Raw genomic sequence first — 23,068 nt, forward strand, 5'->3', positions numbered from 1 at the left:
TAGCTGTCAATATCTATTAAAAAAAAGAAAAAATCTCCAATCAATAATAAGACCTCCAATTTAAAGACACTGAAAACAAAACAGTCAATTAAATCTAAAGCAAGCAGAAGGAAGGAAATAAGATTAGGATGTGATATGGGTTTGGGTCCATGTCCCCACCCAAATCTCATCTTCAATTGTAATCCCCACATGTCAAGAGAGGGACCTGGTGGGAGGTGATTGGATCATGGAGGTGGTTTCTCCCACGCTGTTCTTGTGATAGTTAGGGAGTTCTCACAAGATCTGATGGTTTTAAAAGTGGGAGTTTTTTCTGCACTCACCAGGTCTTTCCTGCCACCTTGTGAAGAAGACATCTGCTTCCCCTTCACCTTTCTCCATGATTGTAAGCTTCCTAAGGCCTCCAAAGCCATGCAGAACTGTGAGTCAATTAAACCTCTTTTTGTTTATAAATTACTCAGTCTCAAGTAAGTATCTTTATAGCAGTGTGAAAACTGACTACTACAGAGAATTGGTACTAGGAGTGCGGTAATGCTATAAAGATAACCTGAAAATGTTGAAGTGACTTTAGAACTGGGTAACAGGCAGAGGTTGGAATAGTTTGGAGGGCTCAGAAGAAGACAGAAAGATGTGGGAAAGTTTGGAACTTCTTAGAGACTTGTTAAATGGTTTTGACCAAAGTGCTGACACTGATATAGACAATGAAGTCCAGGCTGAGGTGGTTTTGTTACTGGAAAGGGGTCCTGATCCAGACCCCAAGAGAGGGTTCTTGGATCTCGTGCAAGAAAGAATTCAGGGTTATTCCACAGTGCAAAGTAAAAGCACGTTTATTAAGAAAGTAAAGCAGTGAAAGGACAGCTACTCCACAGACAGAGTAGGATGTTCCTCAAAGTAAGAGGAGGAATGCATCCACCCTAGGTACAATGCTTGTATATTTATAGGATAAAAATAGTGCTTGGGGAGATGTGCTCTGCTACAAGGGTTTGTGATAAAGGATTAATTTTCTTAATTACTATATTTTGCAAGAATCAATATTGTTATCTTTATAGCAAAATTGGGAATGTCCTTGTTCTCCAGATATCAGGATATCTGGACACTCCTAAGTCTGGGTCTGTTTCAGTAAACATCATAAATGTGTTCCCTTAGCCATAAACATCTAGAGGCTAGGACTGTCTAATTTTCTGGAAATGTAGCCCAGCAATTCTCAGCCTCATTTTCCTAGCCCTCACTCAAAATGGAGTCACTTTGCTCAAAAGCCTCTGACAGTTTTAGATGGAGATAAGGAACCTTTTGGGAAATGGAGTAAAGGTTACTTATGCTGTGCTTTAGCAAAGATACAGGCAGCATTTTGCCTGTGCCCTACAGAGCTGTGGAACTATGAACTTGAGAGAGATTATTTAGGGTATCTGGTGGAAGAAATTTCTAAGCAGCAAAGCATTTAAGAGGTGGCCTGGCTGATTCTGAAAGCATTCAGCTATATGCACTTACAAAGAGATGGTTCAAAGTTGGAACTTAGGCTGGGCTCAGCGGCTCACGCCTGTAATCCCAGCACTTCGGGAGGCCAAGGCAGGTGGATCACGAGGTCAGGAGATCGAGACCATCCTGGCTAACATGGTGAAACCCGTCTCTACTAAAAATACAAAAAATTAGCTGGGCGTGGTGGTAGGTGCCTGTAGTCCCAGCTACTCGGGAAGCTGAGGCAGGAGAATGGCGTGAACCCGGGAGGCGGAGCTTGCCGTGAGCCGAGATTGTGCCACTGTACTCCAGCCTGGGCGACAGAGCCAGACTGTGTCTCAAAAAAAAAAAAAAAAAAAAAAAAAAGTTGGAACTTATGTTTAAAAGGGAAGCAGAGCTCTCTGTTCTGCAGGATGGGGTTTGTTAAAGTTGTTAACAATAAGGCCTACTTTAAGAGATACCAAGTGAAATTTAGAAGACGATGAGAGGGTAAAAATGATTACTATGCTCAGAAATGCTTGGTGATACAGGATAAAAATAAATACAACACACCCAAATACAGGATGATAGTTCATGTAACAAAAAGATGTATCATTTCTCAGATTGCTTATGTCCATATAGAGGGGGATATGATAGTCTACACAGCCTATGCACACAAACTGCCAAAATATGGTGTGAATGTTGGCCTGACAAATTATGCTGCAGCATATTGTACTGGCCTGCAGCTGGCCCGCAGGCTTCTCAATAGGTTTGATGTGGACAAGATCTATGAAGGCCAAGTGGAGGTGACTGGTGATGAATACAATGTGGAAAGCATTGATGGTCAGCCAGGTGCCTTTACCTGCTATTTGGATGCAAGCCTTGCCAGAACTACCACTGGCAATCAAGTTTTTGGTGCCCTGAAGGGAGCTGTGGATGGAGGCTTGTCTATCCCTCACAGTACCAAACGATTCCCTGGTTATGATTCTGAAAGCAAAGAATTTAATGGAGAAGTACACCAGAAGTACATCATGGGCCAGAAAGTTTCAGATTACATGCACTACTTAATGGAAGAAGATGAAGATCCTAACAAGAAACAGTTCTTTCAATACGTAAAGAACAGCATAACTCCAGACATGATGGAAATGTATAAGAAAGCTCATGCTGCTATATGAGAGAATCCAGTCTACAAAAAGAAGTCCAAGAAAGAAGTTAAAAAGAAGAGGTGGAACTTTCCCAAAATATCCCTTGCTCAGAAGAAAGATTGGGTAGCTCAACAGAGGGCAGGCTTCCTCAGAGCTCAGGAGCAGACTGCTGAGAGTTAAACCAATTTTCTATGAGGGTTTTTCAGATAAAGAGAATAAACTTATGGACAGAAAAAAAAGGGAAGCAGAGCATAAAAGTTTGGAAAGCTTGCAGCCTAACTATATGGTAGAAAAGAAAAAAACATTTTCTGGGAGGAATTTAAGCCAGCTGCAGAAATTTGTATAAGTAATGAGGAGCTGAATGTTAATAGCCAAGGATGCTATCCCCAAGCCTTGGTGGCTTCCATGTGGTGTTGGGCCTGCAGGTGCACAGAAGACAAGAGCTGAAGTTTGGGAGCCTCCACCTAGATTTCAGAGCATGTATGGAAACATCTGGATGTCCAGGCAGAAGTCTGCTGCAGGGTCAGAACCCTTATGGAGAATCTCTGCTAGAGCAGCGTGGAAGGGAAATGTGGGGTTGGAGCTCCCACACAGAGTCCCCATTGGGACACTGCCTAATGGAGCTGTGAGAAGAGGGCCACTGTCCTCCAGGCTACAGAAAGGTAGATCCACTGCCAGCTTGCACCATGCACCTGGAAAAGCTGCAGGCACTCAACACCAGCCTGTGAAAACAGCCACAGGGGCTGTAGCCTCAGAGTCACAGGGGCAGAGCTACCCAGGGCTGTGGGAGATCACCCCTTGCATCAGCATGCTTGGGATGTGAGAGATGGAGTCAAAAGAAATCATTTTGGAGCTTTAAGATTTAATGACTGCCCTGACAGGTTTTGGCCTTGCATGGGGCCTGTGGCCCCATTGTTTTAGCCAATTTCTCCCATTTGGAACAGGAACATTTACCCAATGCCTGTATCCCCATTGTATCTTGGAAGTAACTAACTTGCTTTTGATTTTACAGGCTGATTGGTGGAAGGGACTTGATTTGTCTCAGATGAGACTTTGGACTTGGACTTTTGGTTTAATACCATAATTAGTTAAGACTTTGGGGGACTGTTGGGAAGGCATGATTGTGATTCGAAATATGAGAATGACACGAAATTTGGGAGGGTCTGGGGGCAGAATGATATGGTTTGGCTCTGTGTCCCCACCCAAATGTCATCTCAAATTATAATCCCCATGTGTTGAGGGAGATACCTGATAGGAGGTGATTGGATCATGGAGGACAGTTTCCCCCATACTTTTATTGTGATAGTGACGGGGTCCTCATGAGAGCTGATGGTTTCAAAATGCCAGTTTTCTTTGCACTAATTTGAACTTACTTCAGTTGTCTAAAAGACACCCTAATTGTGAATCCTGTGGGATGCTCACTGTTGTCCCCATGTCCAGTAAGAGTCTCTACAGGGGGTTTTAGTTAGCCTAAGTTTAGCAAATGCCTAGTTGCTTTTCCCTTTTTAAATTCACACTTTCTATAGATAGCAAGGTGTTACAAAAATGGATTACAAACTACAAATGGCAGTTGGATGTTGAGCCTAAATTCCACAGAGAGTGAGAGTTATATGAGGGGGACTAACAAATAGTGACTGTAGAAAGGAGGAAGGGAAGGGTAAACTGCATTGCCCAAGGGGAGACTTCAGAGGCCCTGACTTGCTGGAGAACCTACCCAGAAGTGGAGACACCAAAAAATATTCAGGTGGCCACTTGCCTATCACTGTAGGTGCTGTTCATCAGGCCAGGACTCTGAGAACTCTCAATTTCTTTGACCAAGAAGGGCTTGAGCAAGGCAGTTATAGGACAGCACATAGGAAGGGGCTTGCAGCTGACTATTAAGAAAATAATACTTTAAACTTTAGGGCATAAAATGGCAAGACCAATAGTCCCCTAGGGAGAGGGGCTATAACCCACAATCCTAGAAGGAATGTCAATGCCGAAAACCCCAGAGCATCTGGTGGGGTGACCAAAAATACCTATGCTGAAAACCTGGAGTGTCCAAAGTTCAGCCAATGAGTGTTCTCTCACCAAATCCCAAAAACCTTGGGGCACCCCAGGGGTGGCCAAGAGTGAACCCCAGACCAAGTTGGGATCACAGAACAACTTGACTCTGGTGTTCTAGAGTCCACACAATGGGGGATCTCTCACAACCAAGCATCCTGCCTTGAACAATTGCCCAAGTACAGTTAACAGAAAGTCAAAAGCAAACATGACTGCAAACAAACAACTGCAATCAAAACATACATTTTTAGGACTGAAAATAAAACAAATGGTGGAGCAATAAAATGAAGTCAGAGGAAAAAACAAAAACAAAAACAAAAAACGGGAAAAGTGGTGACAAGGATATGCTTCAGAGCATCTAAACCGTAGGTAACTTTTAACTGACCACTTAGCCAAAGGCTTTTATTTCGTAGCTTACCTAACATTATGGTTGGGGAGGAGAAGAGAGGAGACATTCACCCATTGCACCAACTAATCTCCCATGCAGGACTTGGGTATAGGTCTCTCCAGGTTCCCCCGGCTTGGGTGGGCTCAGCTGCCATATTGTGAGAGGGGTAGCACAGGGACCTGTAATCCACTGACCTGCTGGTTGGAGCAGTGGGTCCCGCACGAGGCAGCAGCACCATGGCCACTTGCTCCTCCACTTTGCTCTGCTGCCTGCCAGGGAAAGATGATGGCTCTTAAAAGAGTCTTTGGTTAGTGTTATAGCTCTGTAGTGTTAGAAGCTATTTGTTGTTACAGCCTCAGTGTTACAGCTCTTGCAGCCTCGAGATCAGACTTTTTTGCTGTCTCTCTCCTAGTGGTATTGCAGATTGCCATCTTTCACTCTCACCAACTGCTGTCTCTTGTTATCTCACTGTCTCTCTGACTGCCATCTTTCATTGTCTCTCTCCAGTCGCTGCCTCTCTGTCTGTACTGTCTCACCATCCAGGTCTCACTGTCTCCACCAATCAATCACTGCCATCTCCACCAATCACTGCCGTCTCCACTGTCTTCCTCCCTTCGCTGGTCACCAGATGATGCAAGACAGGCAAGCCCAAAATTGAGTCTTAGCCCGGGAGGGTTCTTGGCTTAGCCCAGGAAATAATTCAAGGGTGAGCCAGTAGTATTAAACAGCAACTTTTATTGAAGTGGCAGCATACAGCAGCAGCAGAAGTACTGCTCCTTGCAGAGCAGGGCTACTCCATACTCCCACAATAACAGCTCAGAGGCAGTTTTGCAGTCATATTTATACCCACTGTTAATTATATGAAAATTAAGGGGTGGTTTATGCAGAAATTTATATGATGAGAGTGGTAACTTCTGGGTTGTCAGGTCATTGCTATGGAAAGGGATGTTAACTTGTTGCCATGGCAATGGTAAACTGACATGGCACATTAGTGGGCATGTCTTATGGGGAGGTGCTTCTGCCCCAGACCTGTTTTAGCTAGTACTCAATTTGGTCCAATGTCTGAGCCCTGTGTTGAGTCCTTCCTCCTAGCTCATTTTTAAGGTTCATCTATGCCATAGCATGTATCAGTACTTCATTCCTTCTAATTGGCAAATAATATGCCATTTGTGGCTAAATCATATTTTATTTATCCATTTATCAACTGATACATATTTGCATTGTTCCACTTTTTAGCTATTACAAATAAAATGATCCTATCAGCATTTGTGGATAAGTTTTTGTGTGGACATAAGCTTTCATATCTTTTGGGTACATACCTAAGAGTAGAATTGCTGAGTCATATGGTAACTCTATATTTAACCTTTTGAGGGACTACCAAACAGTTTTGCAAAGTGGCTGTACCATTTTACATTTCCACCAACAGTGTTTCAATTTGTCCACAACTTCTCCAACACTTGATATTTCAGTCTTTTTTACTATAGCCATGTTAAGGAGTGTGAAGAGGTATCTCATTGTGGTTTTCATTTGTGTTTTCTTTATAGTTAATTGATTTTGGCATCTTTTAATGTATTTATTGGCCATTCATATATCTTATTTGGATAAATGTTTACTTACATCTTTTGCCTATCTTTTAAATTATGTAATTTATATTTTAATTATTGACTTGTGAAGGTTCTTTTTATATTCTAGATATGAATCTCTTCTCAGATATATGACTGGTAAATATTTTTTTCACATTACATGGTTGTCTTTTTACTTTCTTGCTGGTGTCTTTTGAAACACAAGTATTTTACATTATGATTAAGTCCAATTTATCTGTTTTTCTTTTGTTGCTTGAGCTTTTAGTGTCACATCTAAGAAACTGTTACCTACTACAAGGTCATGAAGATGTATTGTTATATTTTCTTCTAACAGTTTTATATCTTTAGCTCTTACATTTAGGACTTCGATTCATTTTGAGTACATGTTTCTATGTGGTATGATGTAGGGGCCCACGTTCACTCTTTTGCATGTAAATATCTCACCGTCCCAGAACCACTTTAAAAAAGTTTTTATTTTTAATAGACACATAATGATAGTACCTATTTATGTGGTAAAATGTGATGTTTTGATACCTGTATACGTTGTATAGTGATCAAATAAAGGTAATTAGCATGCTTATTACTTCAAATATTTATCATTTATTTTTGGTAGGAACATGCAAAATCCTCTTTTCTTGCTCTTTTGAGATATATAATACTTTTTTGTTGATTATAGTCACCCTACTGTGCTATAGGACACCAGAACTTTTTCTTCCTTTCTAATTGTAACTTAGTACTTGTTGACCATCCTCTCCCCTTTCCCCCTTACCTCTACTCTCCCCAGTTTCTGGTGACCATTGTTCTATTCACTACTTCTATGAGATTAACGTGTTTAGATTATGCATATGAGTAAGAACATGTGGTATTTGTCTTTCTGTGCCTGGCTTATTTCACTGAACATAATATCTCCAAGTTTATCCATGTTGTAACAAATGACAAGATTTCCTTCCTTTTTATGGCTGAATAGTATTCCATTACATTATATCACATTTTCTTTATCCATTCACCCATTGTTGGACACTTAGATTGATTCCATATCTTGGCTATTGTGAATAGCCAATTAATGCAATAAACATGAGAGTGCAGATGTTTCTTCGACATACTGATTTCATTTCCTTCAGATATATAGCCAATAGTGGGATTGTTGGATCATACGATAGTTCTATTTTTAATTTTTCAGGAACCTCCATACTGTTTCCCATAATGGCTATACTAATTTACATTCCCACCAACAGTGTGTTAAGGGTTCTCTTTTCTCCACATAATTGCTAACACTTGTTATCTGTTGTCTTTTTGATAACAGCCATTCTAACTGGAGTGAGGGGATGTCTCATTGTTTTGATTTGCATTTCTATGGTCATTAGTAACCAGGGTCATTATCCCTGATGATAAGTGATAGTTAGCATTTTTTAATATGTCTGTTGGTCATTTGTATGTCTTCTTTTGGAAAATGCCTGTTAAGGTCTTTCGGCCATTTTTTAAATGAGGTTGTTTATTTTTTGCTTGTTGATTTAAGGTCATTATATATTCTGAATAGTAATGCCTTGTCAATGTATAGTTTCAAATATTTTCTGCCATCCTGTAGGTTGCCTCTTCACTCTGCTGATTGTTTTCTTTGCTGTGCAGAAGCTTTTTAGTTTGGCATATCTCATTTGTCTATGTTTGGTTTTGTTGCCTGTGTTTTGAGGTCTTATCAAAAAAATCCTTGCCTAGTCCAATGTCATGAAGCATTTTCTCTATGTTTTCTTCTGTAGTTTCATAGTCTTGGGTCTTATATTTAAGTTTTTAATTCATTTTGAGTTGATTTTTGTATGGTGAAAGATAGGGGTACAGTATTCTTCTGCATATGGATATCCAATTTCCTCAGCACCATTTATTAAAGAGATTGTCCTTTTCCTAATGTGTGTTCTTGGCACCTTTGTCCAAAATCAGTGGGCTGTAGATGTGTGGATTTATTTCTGGGCTCTGTATTCTGTTCCATTGTTTTTTTAATGCCTGTTTTTCTGCCAATACATGCTGTTTTGGTTACCGTAGGCTTGTAATATATTTTGAAGTTAGGCGGTATCATGCCTCCAGCTTTGCTGTTGTGGGGCTTTTTTTGCTCAAGATTAGTTTGGTTATTCAGAGTTTTTTGTCATTCTATATGAATTTCAGGATTGCTTTTCTATTTCTGTGAAGGATATCATTGGAAATTTGACAGATATTACAGTGAATCTCTACATACTTTGGTATAATATGGACATTTTAACAATATGAATTCTTCCAATCTATGAACATGGATATCTTTCTATTTATTTGTGTCCTCTTCAATTTCTTTCATCAGTATTCTATAGTTTTTACCTCTCTGGTTAACTTTATTCCTAGGTATCTTATAGATTTTTGTAGCTTATAAATGGAATTGTTTTATTTTATTTCTTTTTCAGATTGTTCACTATTAAGGTATAAAAATGCTATGATTTTTGCATATTTACTTTGTACCCTGCAACTTTAGTGAATTCACTTATTAGTTCTAACAGTTTTTGGTAGAGTCTTTTGGTTTATTTCTACATAAGATCATATTGTCTGCAAACAATTTGACTTCCTCCCTTCCAATTTGGAAGACTTTTTTTTTTCTTTTGTGTAATGTCTATGGCTATGACTTCCAATATTATGTTGAATAGAAGTGATGAAAGTGTGCGTTCTTGTCTTTTTCCAGATCTTAGAGAAAAAGCTTTTATCTTTTCTGTATTCAGTATGATGTTAGCTATGGGTTTGTCATATATGGCCTTTATTGCATTGAGCTATGAAACTTCTATACACATAATTTGTTGAGAGGTTATGTTTATCTTGAAGGATGTTGAAGTTTGTTTCTTTAGTCTCTATTTATTTTTGCTCCAATCTTTATTATTATCTTTTTCTTCTGCTTTTTTAGGTTTTAGCTTTTCTTGTTCCATCTGTGCAATGTTAGGTCATTTCTTTGAGATCGTTCTTCATTTTTGATGTAGGTGTTTATTGCTGTAAACTTCTATCTTAGAACTGCTTTTGCTGTACCCCATAGATTTTGGTATGTGTGTTGTGTTTCTATTTTTGTTTGTCTCGTAAAATTTTTTAATTTCACTTTTAATTTCTTCATTGACTCATTGATTATTCAGAGACACATTGTTTGATATCCATGTATTTGTAAAGTTTCCACAGTTCCTCCTATTATTGATTTCTAGTTTTATACTATTTTTACCAGAAAAGATACTCCATATGATCTATAGCTTCCTAAATTTGTTAAGACATGTTTTGTGGCCTAACATATGACCTACACTGGAGAATGTTCCATGTAAAGTTGAGAATAATGTATATGCCATGACTTTGGGGGTTAGGATTTCAACATATAAATCATGGGGAACATAAACATCAAGTCAATTGCAGTAGTATTTCCTTATAATCCTTTTTAGTTCTGTAATGTTGCTAGCAATATTATCTCTTTTATTCCTGCTGTGGTCTGAATGCTTGTGTCTTTCCAAAATTCATATGTTGAAAACCTGATCACTGACATAATAGTGTTAGGATGTAAGGCCTTAGGGAGATGATTAGAACATGAGGTCAGGATGGGTTTAGTGCCCTTATAAGAAAGGTTCCAGAGAGCTGGTTTCCCATTTTCAGCATATAAGGGCACAGCAAGAAAGTACTATCCATGAACCAGAAAATAGATCCTCACCAAACACTAAATCTGCCTGTCTTGATATTAGGTTTCCTTGTCTCCAAAACTGTGAGGAATACATTTCTGTTGTTTTTAAGATACGCAGTCTATGGTAGTTTTTTAGAGCAACCCAAACAAACTAAGACAGTTCTGAATTTTGATAACTTGAGTTTTCTCTCTTTTTCTTTTGGTCAGTTTAGATAAAGTTTTGTCAATTTTGTTGATCTTTTCAAAAAGCTACATTTGGGCTTCATTAATTTTCATTGTCTCTATTTTTAATCAATTTCTGATTCAATCATTTTTTATTTCTTCTGCTTGCTTTAAATTTATTCTTTTTTAATATCTGAAGGTGATTATGAATTTCAAATCTTTCTTAATTTTTAAATATAGATGTTTATAGGCATAAATTTGCCTCCAAACACTTCTTTACCTGCTCTCCATAAATTTTGATATTTTGTGTTTTCATTTTTATTCATTTCAAAGTGTTTTTGAATTTGCCTCATGATTTTTTTGACCAATTGATTATTTTGAAGTATGTGGTTTAATGTCTACTATTTGTGCATCCCTCAAATTTCTTGTTATTTATTTTCTCATTCTGTTATTGATTTCTTTATTCCAATGTGACCAGATAATAAACTTTGTATGATTTCAATTATTTTAAGTGTGTTGAGGCTTTTATTGTTGCCTACCATATAGTCTATCTTGGAGAATGTTTCATTTTCATTTGAGAATAATGTGTCTCATCTAGGTATAGAGTGTTCTATGGGTATCTATTAGGTATAATTGGTTTATAATGTTGGTCAAGTCTTCTGTTTCCTCGTTGATCATCCTCATAGTTGTTTCTGCATTGGTTGAAAGTGGACCTTGAAGTCTCTGAATATTGTTGTTGAATATCTATTTCTTTATGTCTGTTTCTCCCTTCAATTTTGTTAACTTTTCTTCCTGTATATTGGGACTGTTTTTAGGTGAATATGTGGTTATAAATGTTATATCTTCCTAAGGACATCTTTTTATTATTAAAGATGTCCCTCTTTCTTTCTTGTAGCATTTTTTAAAGTTCTATATGTCTAATATTAATACAGACATTTCAGCAACCTTATGGTTGCTATTTGCATGATATATTGTTTCCATCCTTTTACTTTCAATCTATTTGTATCTATAAATCTAAGGTGTGTCAACTCTAGACAGCATGTAGTTGGTTCTTGTTTTTTCATCCAGTTTGATAATATCTGCCATTTTATTGAGGATTTTTTTTTTCTTTTTTAGACGGAGTCTTGCTTTGTCGCCCAGGTTGGAGTGCAGTGGTGCAATCTCAGCTCATTGCAACCTTCGCCTTCAGGTTCAAGCAATTCTCCTGCCTCAGCCTCCTGAGTAGCTGGAACTACAGGCACATGCCACCACGCCTGGCTAATTTTTGTATTTTTAGTAGAGATGGGGTTTCACCATGTTGGCCAGGATGGTCTCTATCTCCTGGCCTTGTGATCCACCCACCTCGGCCTCCCAAAGTCCTGGGATTACAGGCATGAGCCACCATGCCCAGCCTTATTGAGTTATTTAATTCACTTACATTTAGTGTTACTATTGGTAAAACAGATTTAATTCTTCCACTTTTTGTTTTCTATGTCTCATGTCTTTTAGTTCCTTTGTTGTTTACTTTTGTATTAATAAATATTGTCTAGTGTTATACTTTTTATTTCTTTAACAATTTTTTAAAGTTTTTTTGTTTTTTAGTGGTTGCTGTAAGACTTGTCACATGCATCTTATCAGAATCTACTACAGAGTTTTACTGACAATTCCAGTAAGATATGGAAATGTACCCCTGCATAGTTTTTCTTTTTCTGCCTTTTGCTGCAGTTATTATTACATATATTACATTTAAGCATGTTACAAATGCAGCAATACATTGTTATAAGTATTAATTTATATAATTGTATGTCTTTTAAAAAATCAGAGAGCAAAAGAGAGCAAATGCTTATAGTTTTTGTCGTATTAACCATCTTATTTAGCATTTCTTCTCTTTGTTTATCTTGTAGATTTGGGTTATCATCTGGTATCACATCCTTACTCCAGTACTGCTTTGCTCACACCCATATTCTTTGTAATATTATTGGTTTATATGTGTTATAGGCCTAACAATGAAATTATAAGCATACTGTTTTATTCATTTGTTTTGTAGATCAATTAAGAGAAGAATTAATATGCATTTATACTATCTTTACAACTACATAATTACCTTTAACCATGCTCTTTTTCTCTATTTTGCTTCCTTTTTTTTTCCTTTTCTTTTTTTTTAGATGGAGTCTTGCTGTGTCACCCAGGCTGAAGTCAGTGGCATGATCTTGGCTCACTGCAACCTCTGCCTCCCGGGTTCAAGCGATTATCCTGCCTCAGCCTCCTGAGTAGCTGGGACTACCGGCACGTGCCGTCATGCCCGGCTAAATTTTGTATTTTTAGTAGAGACAGGGTTTCACCATATTGACCAGGCTGGTCTCGAACTACTGACCTCGTGATCTGCCTGCCTCAGCCTTCCAAGTGCTGAGATTACAGGCTTGAGCTACTGTGCCTGGCCTCTATTTTGCTTCTTATAAAATATGGTTTGAGGCCACTTGCTTTCATCCTGAGGAAGTTCCCTTAGTGAACCCCCTTTGCAAAAATTATATCAGCGGCAAAATTAGACAGTGAAAAAGATCTGATCTAGCCCACCTGTCCTCTTCCCTTTCGCTTTCAAGCTGCCTCAATCATTCCTGGGCTTAGGCTGAGCTAACTTTGGAAGGTTGTTTGTTTTTTGTTTGTTTGTTTTGTTTTGTTTTTGAGACCATGCCCAGCTAATTTTCGTATTTTCAGTAGAGACGGGGTTTCACCATCTTGGCCAGGCTGGTCTTGAACTCCTAACCTCATGATCCACCCGCCTCGGCCTCCGAAAGTGCTAGGATTACAGCTGTGAGCCACCGTGCCTGGCCAGAAGATTGTTCAAATAACAGACCTTCCCCAAACTCATCTGCTTTTATAAAGTTAATGAAAGGCCATCAGGCTAGGGGGCAGAGAGGAGACTGATTCTGCTAAGGTGTAGACATAGATTGCCAACTATTCCTGCAGATAATACTACTATTGCAGATTGGCCTTTTGAGATATCTTTTCAGTTTTTTTTCATGTCTAACACTACCTGGACCCTCCAGCCCTGCTCCTGTGGCCCCACCCAGAAGTGATTCAGTACAAGAAGACAGTTTTGACCCCCTTTGATTTCATCTCCACCCCAACCAATCAGCACCAAGCCTAGCGACCTCCACCCCTTCACCCAAACTGCCTATGCAAAACCCCTAATTTAGAAGCTTTAAAGGAGAATTATTGCAGTACTAACTCCATCTTCCGTGTGGTGTGGCTGGCCTCATGTCTAATTAAATTCTTTCTTTACTGCAATGCCATGGTCTTTCTTTGTGCAGGAGGCAGGAGGAACCCTTTGGGCAGTTACATTAGTATTTCTTATAAGATAGGATCACTAACAGTTCTGTCGGTTTTTGTTTGTCTGGGATTGTCCTTGTTTCATCTTCATTGTGCCGCTTTTAAGGTGTTCTTTTTGGGCCGGGCGCAGTGGCTTACACCTGTAATCCCAGCACTTTGGGAGGATGAGGTGGGTGGATCACAAGGTCAGGAGTTCAAGACCAGCCTGGCCAACATAGTGAAACCCCATCTCTACTGAAAATACAAAAAATTAGCTGGGCGTGGTGGTGGGCACCTGTAATCCCAGCTACTTGGGAGGCTGAGGCAGGAGAATCCCTTGAACCCGGCAGGCAGAGGTCGGAGTGAGCCAAGATTGCGCCATTGCACTCCAGCCCAGGTGACAGCGCAAGACTCCATCTCAAAAAATAAATAAATAAATAAATAAAATAAGTTCTTTTTGTTTTTGACTTTCAACCCTTTAACTATGATGTTTCTATGTATAGCGCTCTGCTTTTCCTACTTGGAGCTTGTTAACCCTCTTGGATATATATATTGTTTTTCCTCAAATTTGGGAAATTTTTAGTTATTATTTCTTTGAATAGTTTTTTTCTACTCTTCTGGTAATCCTATTATATGTATGTTGGTGAGTTTCTTAGTGTCACACATTCCTCTAGGACTCTTTTTATTTTTCTTTATTCTTTTTTTCTTTCTGCTTTTTGGATATTATTCTCTATTAGCCTGCCTTCATGCTTTATGTTTGCTCATTTCTTCTTCTGCCAGTTCAAATCTGTAGTTGAGTCCTATAGTGATTTTTAAATTTTGATTCCAGTCAGTACTTTCAACCTTTCAACTTCAGGATTTCTATTTCGTCTTTTTTTTTTTTTCTTGAAATGGAGTTTTGCTCTTGTTGCCCAGGCTGGAGTACAATGGTATGATCTCAGCTCACTGCAAACTCTGCCTCCCAGGTTCAAGCAATTCTTCTGCCCCAGCCTCCCAAGCAGCTGGGATTACAGGCATGCACCACCATGCCTGGCTAATTTTATATTTTTAGTAGAGACTGGGTTTCTCTGTGTTGGTCAGGCTGGTCTTGAACTCTTGACCTCAGGTGATCTGCCCACTTGGGCCTCCGAAAGTGCTGAGATTACAGGCGTGAGCCACTGTGCCTGGCCTGGTCCTTTTTTTTTTTTTTTTTTTTTTTTTAGATAATTTATTTTTAATATATTCTCTCTTTAATGAGATATTACCATTGTACATTTCTTTCTTTTTTTTTTTTTTTTTGAAACGGAGTCTCGCTCTGTCGCACAGGCTGGAGTGCAGTGGCACGATCTCGGCTCAAGCTCTGCCTCCTAGGTTCACGCCATTCTCCTGCCTCAGCCCAAGTAACTGGGACTACAGGCACTCGCCACCAGGCCTGGCTAATTTTTTTTGTATTTTTAGTGGAGACAGGGTTTCACCGTGTTAGCCAGGATGGTCTCGATCTCCTGACCTCATGATCTGACTGCCTCGGCCTCCCAAAGTCCTGGGATTACAGGCGTGAGCCACCACGCCCGGCCCTGTGTGTGTCTGTCACACATTTTTGTTGCTTTTCATGTCTCTTTTTTTTCTTTCTGAGAACTAGACACTTAAATAATATATTGTAGCAATTGTGGATATAATTGTCCCTCATTTCATGGTGCTTGTTATTATTTGCCTGTTTTTTCGTTTAGCTTCTGATGGCACTATTTTAGTGGGAAGCCTTTGATGTTGCTCCTTAGAGGGCACAACCTTGGGCATGGGAACATTCAGCTGAGATGAGAGCAGCTTTAGCAGTGCTCTCTTTGACTCTTTCCTTCATCACACCCAGCTGTTAGCCTTCTTTAATTGCTGGCTGATTGCCTTTTTAAATTTAAGATGCCCTTGGGCTAATTTTTGTATTTTTAATAGAGACAGGGTTTTACCATGTTGGCCAGGCTGGTCTCGAACTCCTGATCTCAGGTGATCCGCCTGACTCGGCCTCCCAAAGTGCTGGGATTACAGGCCTGAGCCACAGTGCCCGACCTCCTTTACTTTCTTAATAAACTTGTTTTCACTTTACTCTATGGACTCACCCTGAATTCTTTCTTGAGTGATATCCAAGAACCCTCTCTTGGGGTCTGGATGAGGATGGCTTTCCTGTAGCAAAGGCAGTGTCACAAAACAAGCTACTGCAATGGGCAAATGGAGCCTAATCCCATGGTGAAGCTCTGGAAAGCCATGGAACACGTGTGTAAAAGACTGATTCTATTGAGGGCATGATGACAGCTGTGTTGTGACCCCACACAAGTGAGTCACTGCTTCAGGTATGTTCCTGGAGACCATCAATTTGTGGGTACTTCTGGCTTGCCATGTTCTCCAGCCAAGTCTGAGGGCAGCTCTCTGATGCAAATGCAGTAACTAGCTGTCAGAAAACCTGCTGGCTTGCACAGAAAGTATAGTTCTGGACACTGTTGACACTGGGGAATTTTTCAAACAAACCAGCCCATGTCCTCCTCTTCCCCTCACTCACTACCCTGAGTCCTGGTCACCATTATGTACGGCAGAACAAAGAAGAGGTGTAGGTAGACATATTTTCTTCATAAAGATGCCCCAATGATGAATAGCCTATGTTTATTGGTTATGACCATAGAAATGAAATGGAAAAGCTTCCAGTGGGCCCGAAAGAGGCCACAGTGGGACTGGGAGACTGGAGAGGAGAGAAAAATCCTTTCTAAGGATTCTTGGAGGAATATGGTCATGGGTCAGTGAGAAATGAATTAAAAGATTGTTGGAATGGAGGTAAAAATGGCAGAAATTCTTCTAGTCCAATCAGCACTATTTGTCTTGTGACATAAAGTAACATTAGGCATTCTAAGAAAAAGAAGTGAAGATTGTGAGTATGAGAATTAAGATGTATGAAGTGATTTTGTAAGTTGGTGTAAGGTTAAACAGTCTGGAGACTCAAAGGTGCTGGAATGGAGGGAAGCACTCCAATGTACAAGCATGGAATTAGGCCAAATAGGTAAGAGAAGCCATAAAGGGCCTAATATAAGAATAAGAATATAGAAGGGATAAGAGATCATCTGATGACAATGATAATGGCCATGAATGTGGGAGGAAAAAGAGCAGGAAGAAAGCGCTAGACAGAGGTAAAGCCTTGAGATTTAATCTTCAAAGTGAAGCAATTCAGAGAAGACAGATGATTGAAGTGAATAGAGATAAAAGGTTTTGGAAATACAGAGATTGAGAAATTATGAGGTCAGGCTTTCCAATTATTAATTAATGTATTTATTTTTGAGACAGAATCTCGCTCTGTGGACCAGGCTGGAGTGCAGTGGCACGATCTCGGCTCACTGCAACCTCTGCCTCCCAGGTTCAAGTGATTCTGCTGCCTCAGCCTCCTGAGTAGCTGAGATTACAGGTGCCTGCCACCATGCCCAGCTAATTTTCGCATTTTTAGTAGAGACGGGGTTTTGCCATGTTGGCCAGGCTAGTCTCGAACTCCTGACCTCAGGTGATCCACCCGCCTCAGCCTCCCAAAGTGGTGGGATTACAGGCGTGAGCCACTGCACCCGGTCCATCCATCTTATTTAGTGTTATTCACAGCTTTAGTCTTTCTGACTCACAGAGAAGAACTTAACTAAATAAGTCCTTTTGTTTCAACCATTATTCTAAGATTTGCTTATCTGAATGATAACTATTAAAATCTTATAGTAAGCTCCTGTTCATAAAGTTAAACTGGCAATTGATGAATTCATCAGAGTTGACTGCACAACTCATTCTATTTCCATGAATTATTTGTTCCACTGTGGAAACAATAGTTTTTTTTTTTTGTTTTTTTTTTCTTTTATTATTATTATTATTATTATACTTTAGGTTTTATGGTACATGTGCACAATGTGCAGGTAAGTTACATATGTATACATGTGCCATGCTGGTGCGCTGCACCCACCAACTCGTCATCTAGCATTAGGTATATCTCCCAGTGCTATCCCTCCCCCCTCCCCCCACCCCACAACAGTCCCCAGAGTGTGATGTTCCCCTTCCTGTGTCCATGTGTTCTCATTGTTTAATTCCCACCTATGAGTGAGAATATGCGGTGTTTGGTTTTTTGTTCTTGCGATAGTTTACTCAGAATGATGATTTCCAATTTCATCCATGTCCCTACAAAGGACGTGAACTCATCATTTTTTATGGCTGCATAGTATTCCATGGTGTATATGTGCCACATTTTCTTAATCCAGTCTATCATTGTTGGACATTTGGGTTGGTTCCAAGTCTTTGCTATTGTGAATAATGCCGCAATAAACATACGTGTGCATGTGTCTTTATAGCAGCATGATTTATAGTCCTTTGGGTATATACCCAGTAATGGGATGGCTGGGTCGAATGGAATTTCTAGTTCTAGATCCCTGAGGAATCGCCACACTGACTTCCACAATGGTTGAACTAGTTTACAGTCCCACCAACAGTGTAAAAGTGTTCCTATTTCTCCACATCCTCTCCAGCACCTGTTGTTTCCTGACTTTTTAATGATTGCCATTCTAACTGGTGTGAGATGGTATCTCATTGTGGTTTTGATTTGCATTTCTCTGATGGCCAGTGATGGTGAGCATTTTTTCATGTGTTTGTTGGCTGCATAAATGTCTTCTTTTGAGAAGTGTCTGTTCATGTCCTTCGCCCACTTTTTGATGGGGTTGTTTGTTTTTTTCTTGTAAATTTGTTGGAGTTCATTGTAGATTCTGGATATTAGCCCTTTGTCAGATGAGTAGGTTGCGAAAATTTTCTCCCATTTTGTAGGTTGCCTGTTCACTCTGATGGTAGTTTCTTTTGCTGTGCAGAAGCTCTTTAGTTTAATTAGATCCCATTTGTCAATTTTGGCTTTTGTTGCCATTGCTTTTGGTGTTTTAGACATGAAGTCCTTGCCCATGCCTATGTCCTGAATGGTAATGCCTAGGTTTTCTTCTAGGGTTTTTATGGTTTTAGGTCTAACATTTAAGTCTTTAATCCATCTTGAATTGATTTTTGTATAAGGTGTAAGGAAGGGATCCAGTTTCAGCTTTCTACATATGGCTAGCCAGTTTTCCCAGCACCATTTATTAAATAGGGAATCCTTTCCCCATTTCTTGTTTTTGTCAGGTTTGTCAAAGATCAGATAGTTGTAGATATGTGGCATTATTTCTGACGGCTCTGTTCTGTTCCATTGATCTATATCTCTGTTTTGGTACCAGTACCATGCTGTTTTGGTTACTGTAGCCTTGTAGTATAGTTTGAAGTCAGGTAGTGTGATGCCTCCAGCTTTGTTCTTTTGGCTTAGGATTGACTTGCCGATGCGGGCTCTTTTTTGGTTCCATATGAACTTTAAAGTAGTTTTTTCCACTTCTGTGAAGAAAGTCATTGGTAGCTTGATGGGGATGGCATTGAATCTGTAAATTACCTTGGGAAGGATGGCCATTTTCATGATATTGATTCTTCCTACCCATGAGCATGGAATGTTCTTCCATTTGTTTGTATCCTCTTTTATTTCCCTGAGCAGTGGTTTGTAGTTCTCCTTGAAGAGGTCTTTCACATCCCTTGTAAGTTGGATTCCTAGGTATTTGATTCTCTTTGAAGCAATTGTGAATGGGAGTTCACTCATGATTTGGCTCTCTGTTTGTCTGTTATTGATGTATAAGAATGCTTGTGATTTTAGATTACCTCCTTCCTAACACACCTCCTTAGACTGGATATTAAAACTATTGTTTCCATCCACTGTGGAAACAATAGTTTTAATATCCAGTCTAAGGAGGTGTGTTAGGAAGGAGGTAATCTTTTATAATTGTAGCTCTCAGCAACTTAATTATTCAGAATTACCAGTTAAACAATCAATTAATGCACCGGGTGCAGTGGCTCACGCTTGTAATTCCAGCACTTTGGGAGGCCAAGGCAGGTGGATCACAAGGTCAGGAGATCGAGACCATCCTGGCTAACATGGTGAAACCTCGCCTCTACTGAAAAAAAAAAAAAATTAGCCAGCCATGGTAGCGGGCGCCTGTAGTCCCAGTTACTCTGGAGGCTGAGGCAGGGGAATGGCGTGAACCCAGGAGGCAGAGCTTGCAGTGAGCCGAGATCGTGCCGCTGCACTCCAGCCTGGGTGACAGAGCAAGGATTAATGAAGTATATCCTGCATTTTAACAACTATTTTAGGAAGTTCTGCATCCCAGAAAACCATATTCTAGGCAGACTTAAAAATATAATAAAAGTATTTATTGAGCACCTACTATGTATCCAAGTAGTTAACATGTATTAATTCTAGTTGGTGGCAGTACAAAGTGGGCATTTGGTTTTCTGTGCAAATGTGACTTGAAGCCCTTACCCCCCAACCCTAGCCAACTTGACATCCCTGTGTCTCTGCTATATGGAAATCCCCCACTCCACCCCCCACCCCACCCCTCCCCCACCCCCCACCCCATCCCCCCACCCCCTACCCCCCCACTACCCCACCCCCCCACTACCCCACCCCACCTCCCCTCGCCCCCCGTCAAAACGAACCTATCAGCTCTCTGTAAAACAGACCAATCGGCTCTCTGTAAAATGGACCAATCAGCAGGATGTGGGTGGGGCCAGATAAGAGAATAAAAGCAGGCTGCCCCAGTCAGCAATGGCAACCGGCTAGGGTCCCCTACCACACTGTGGAGGCTTTGTTCTTTCGCTCTTTGCAATAAAGCTTGCTGCTGCTCACTCTTTGGATCCACACTGCCTTTATGAGCTGTAACACTCACGACGAAGGTCTGCAGCTTCACTCCTGCAGCCAGCGAGACCACGAACCCACCAGGAGGAACAAACAACTCCAGACGTGCCACCTTAAGAGCTGTAACACTCAAGGCGAAGGTCTGCAGCTTCACTCCTGAAGCCAGCGGACCACGAACCCAACAGAAGGAAGAAACTCCGAACACATCCGAACATCAGAAGGAACAAACTCCGGACACGCCGCCTTTAAGAACTGTAACACTCACTGCGAGGGTCCGTGGCTTCATTCTTGAAGTCAGTGAGACCAAGAACCCACCAATTCTGGACACATGGCTACAGTGGTTCAGTTTATACCATGAAAGATGAGGTCATTGAAAGGTTATAAAAAATAAACTATTTAATACTATATTTTGTTAAGTTGCCATTTTTTAAAAAAGTGTCTACTACATATTTATCATGGTATCACTCAACCAGATAGACATGAACAAATTTAAAGACAGATTCAAAGTAATATAACTACTGGCTTTGCTTTAACTTCCAAAGCAACCCTTTTTACCTTTAAGCCTTTCACAGGATGATTATGAAAATCAGTGGAAAAACGTATGTAAAAGCTCCTTGTGAGCCAGAAGCTTCTTTCCAGGTGCTATGAATACTCAACTCAATCACTGAGAGGTAAGAGGAGTCATGACCACACACACTGTCCATCAGAAATGGCGCCTCTTCTCCTTCAGGATTCAGTGTGGTTTAAACTATTTAACCTCTGTCTACCTCAGTCTAATGACTACAGCGTATCTCTGTATTGCTTGGGCATTGAATTACTTCTAGAAAGAGGAAGAAAGATGTGTGACACGTTTGTGGTAGGGTAGTGGCAGTGGTGTACACAGAGTGGAAAAGGGAGAAGAGCAATAAGGCTTTATTTTTGCCTGGACAACATGGTGAAACCCCATCTCTACTAAAAATACAAAAATTAGCTGGGCGTGGTGGTGTGTGCCTGTAATCCCAGCTACTTGGGAGGCTGAAGCAGGAGAATCACTTGAACCTGGGAGGTGGAGATTGCAGTGAGCCGAGATCACACCACTGCACTCCAGCCTGAGCGACAGAGCGAGATTCCATCTCAAAAAAAAAAAAGTAAAATGCAACAATCCCTAGACAACAGTACTAGGGAGGCTGAGGCAGGAGAATCGCTTGAACCCGGGAGGCAGAGGTTGCAGTGAGCCGAGATCACGCCGTTGTGCTCCAGCCTGGGCAACAAAAGCGAAACTCTGTCTCAAAAATAAATAAATAAATAAATAAATAAATAAATAAAGATCTTATTTTTAAGTCATAGCATATATTCCTCCCCTGACCCACTAGGTAGCAGGATGTCCCCTCCTCTAAACTCATGTAGCATTTTTTCCATCCTTCTTTTCAGGTGCATACAGTATTCTAATGGCTATTTCTCCTATTCAATCTGGGAATGTTGAGAGTCCAATAAATATTTGTCACATAAATGAAAAGGCTGTTCCAAAATTCAGCAGTTTCGGGACTAACCAACTGACACCCAGAGCCAAAGTAAATAGTGGGATATAATGGCCATTTAATGATTTCAAAAGCTCTCATTAAACATTTTGTCATTGTTGTTGCTTTTTCAGGCACCTTGTTAGATACAAAGCAACCAACAGGATTTACAATGTACAGTCCTTGCTTTTGAGGAATTACGAATTTAGTAAGGCAAGTAGATTTATAATAACACAATTATACCAAGGTAGGAAACCATGGAAGACTTAAAATTAGGGGAATCATGTGAACTGAGTCTTGAAAGATTAGCAGTATTTTTCTAGGCAAAAGAGTGAAGGGAGAGGCATTTCATATAGGGAACAGCCTGTGCAAATATATGGAAGTATGCAACAGCATGGTTCATTCAGAGAACTGAAAGTATAGCTGACTAGTGGAAGTGGGGGGAAAAACACAAACACCTCAAATGCCTACTAAGCTGCCTGCGTGTCTCCATTTTTCTTGATTATAATTATTGGGGATTTTAGAGTGTGGTAGATTAAATTATTGACCGCATTCTTTCTCTCTCCCTGTATCTGCTGCTTTACCCTTTGCCACTCTAAAGCAAAGTGTCTATCCCAGCGGCTTTACTTTGGTCAATGGGATGTGAGTAGATTTAAGGCATATCATATACTTGAAATGTATTTGAGGAGGAGGGCTTGCCCTCTTGTACCTCTGCTCTTCTGCTCCTCTTATGCAGAAAGCTTCCCTTGGTAGCTGCTGTTTCTTTTGCTGAGACCCCAGAGTGAACACAATGGAGGCCAGGCACTGTGGCTTTTGCCTGTAATCCCAGCACTTTGGAAGGCCGAGGCGGGCGGATCACTTGAGGTCAGGAGTGAGACCAGCCTGGCCAACCTGGTGAAACCGTCTCTACTAAACAAATATTAGCTGGCGTGGTGGCACTTGGCAGGGAGGCTGAGGCGGGAGACTCACTCGAACCCAGAAAGGTGAGGAGCAGTGAGCCAAGATGGCGCCACTGCACTCCAGCCTGGGTGACAGAATGAGACTCTGTCTCAAAAAAACAACAACAAAAAATTAACTTAAATCTAACCAAAGACCCAGAAAATAGAATTGAGGGACTAGAGGAGATAGTGATGGAAAATATTCTGGAACT

At 40.3% G+C, this 23,068-nt stretch overlaps 1 pseudogene; it reads left to right on the forward strand.

The window, feature by feature from the left end:
• The first annotated feature begins 1,850 nt into the window (after positions 1-1,850).
• On the forward strand, positions 1,851-2,756 carry LOC129037958 (large ribosomal subunit protein uL18-like; annotated as a pseudogene).
• Positions 2,757-23,068: the final 20,312 nt, after the last annotated feature.

Source organism: Pongo pygmaeus, chromosome 5 (genome assembly GCF_028885625.2).
Source record: "Pongo pygmaeus isolate AG05252 chromosome 5, NHGRI_mPonPyg2-v2.0_pri, whole genome shotgun sequence".
Taxonomy (NCBI): domain Eukaryota; kingdom Metazoa; phylum Chordata; class Mammalia; order Primates; family Hominidae; genus Pongo; species Pongo pygmaeus.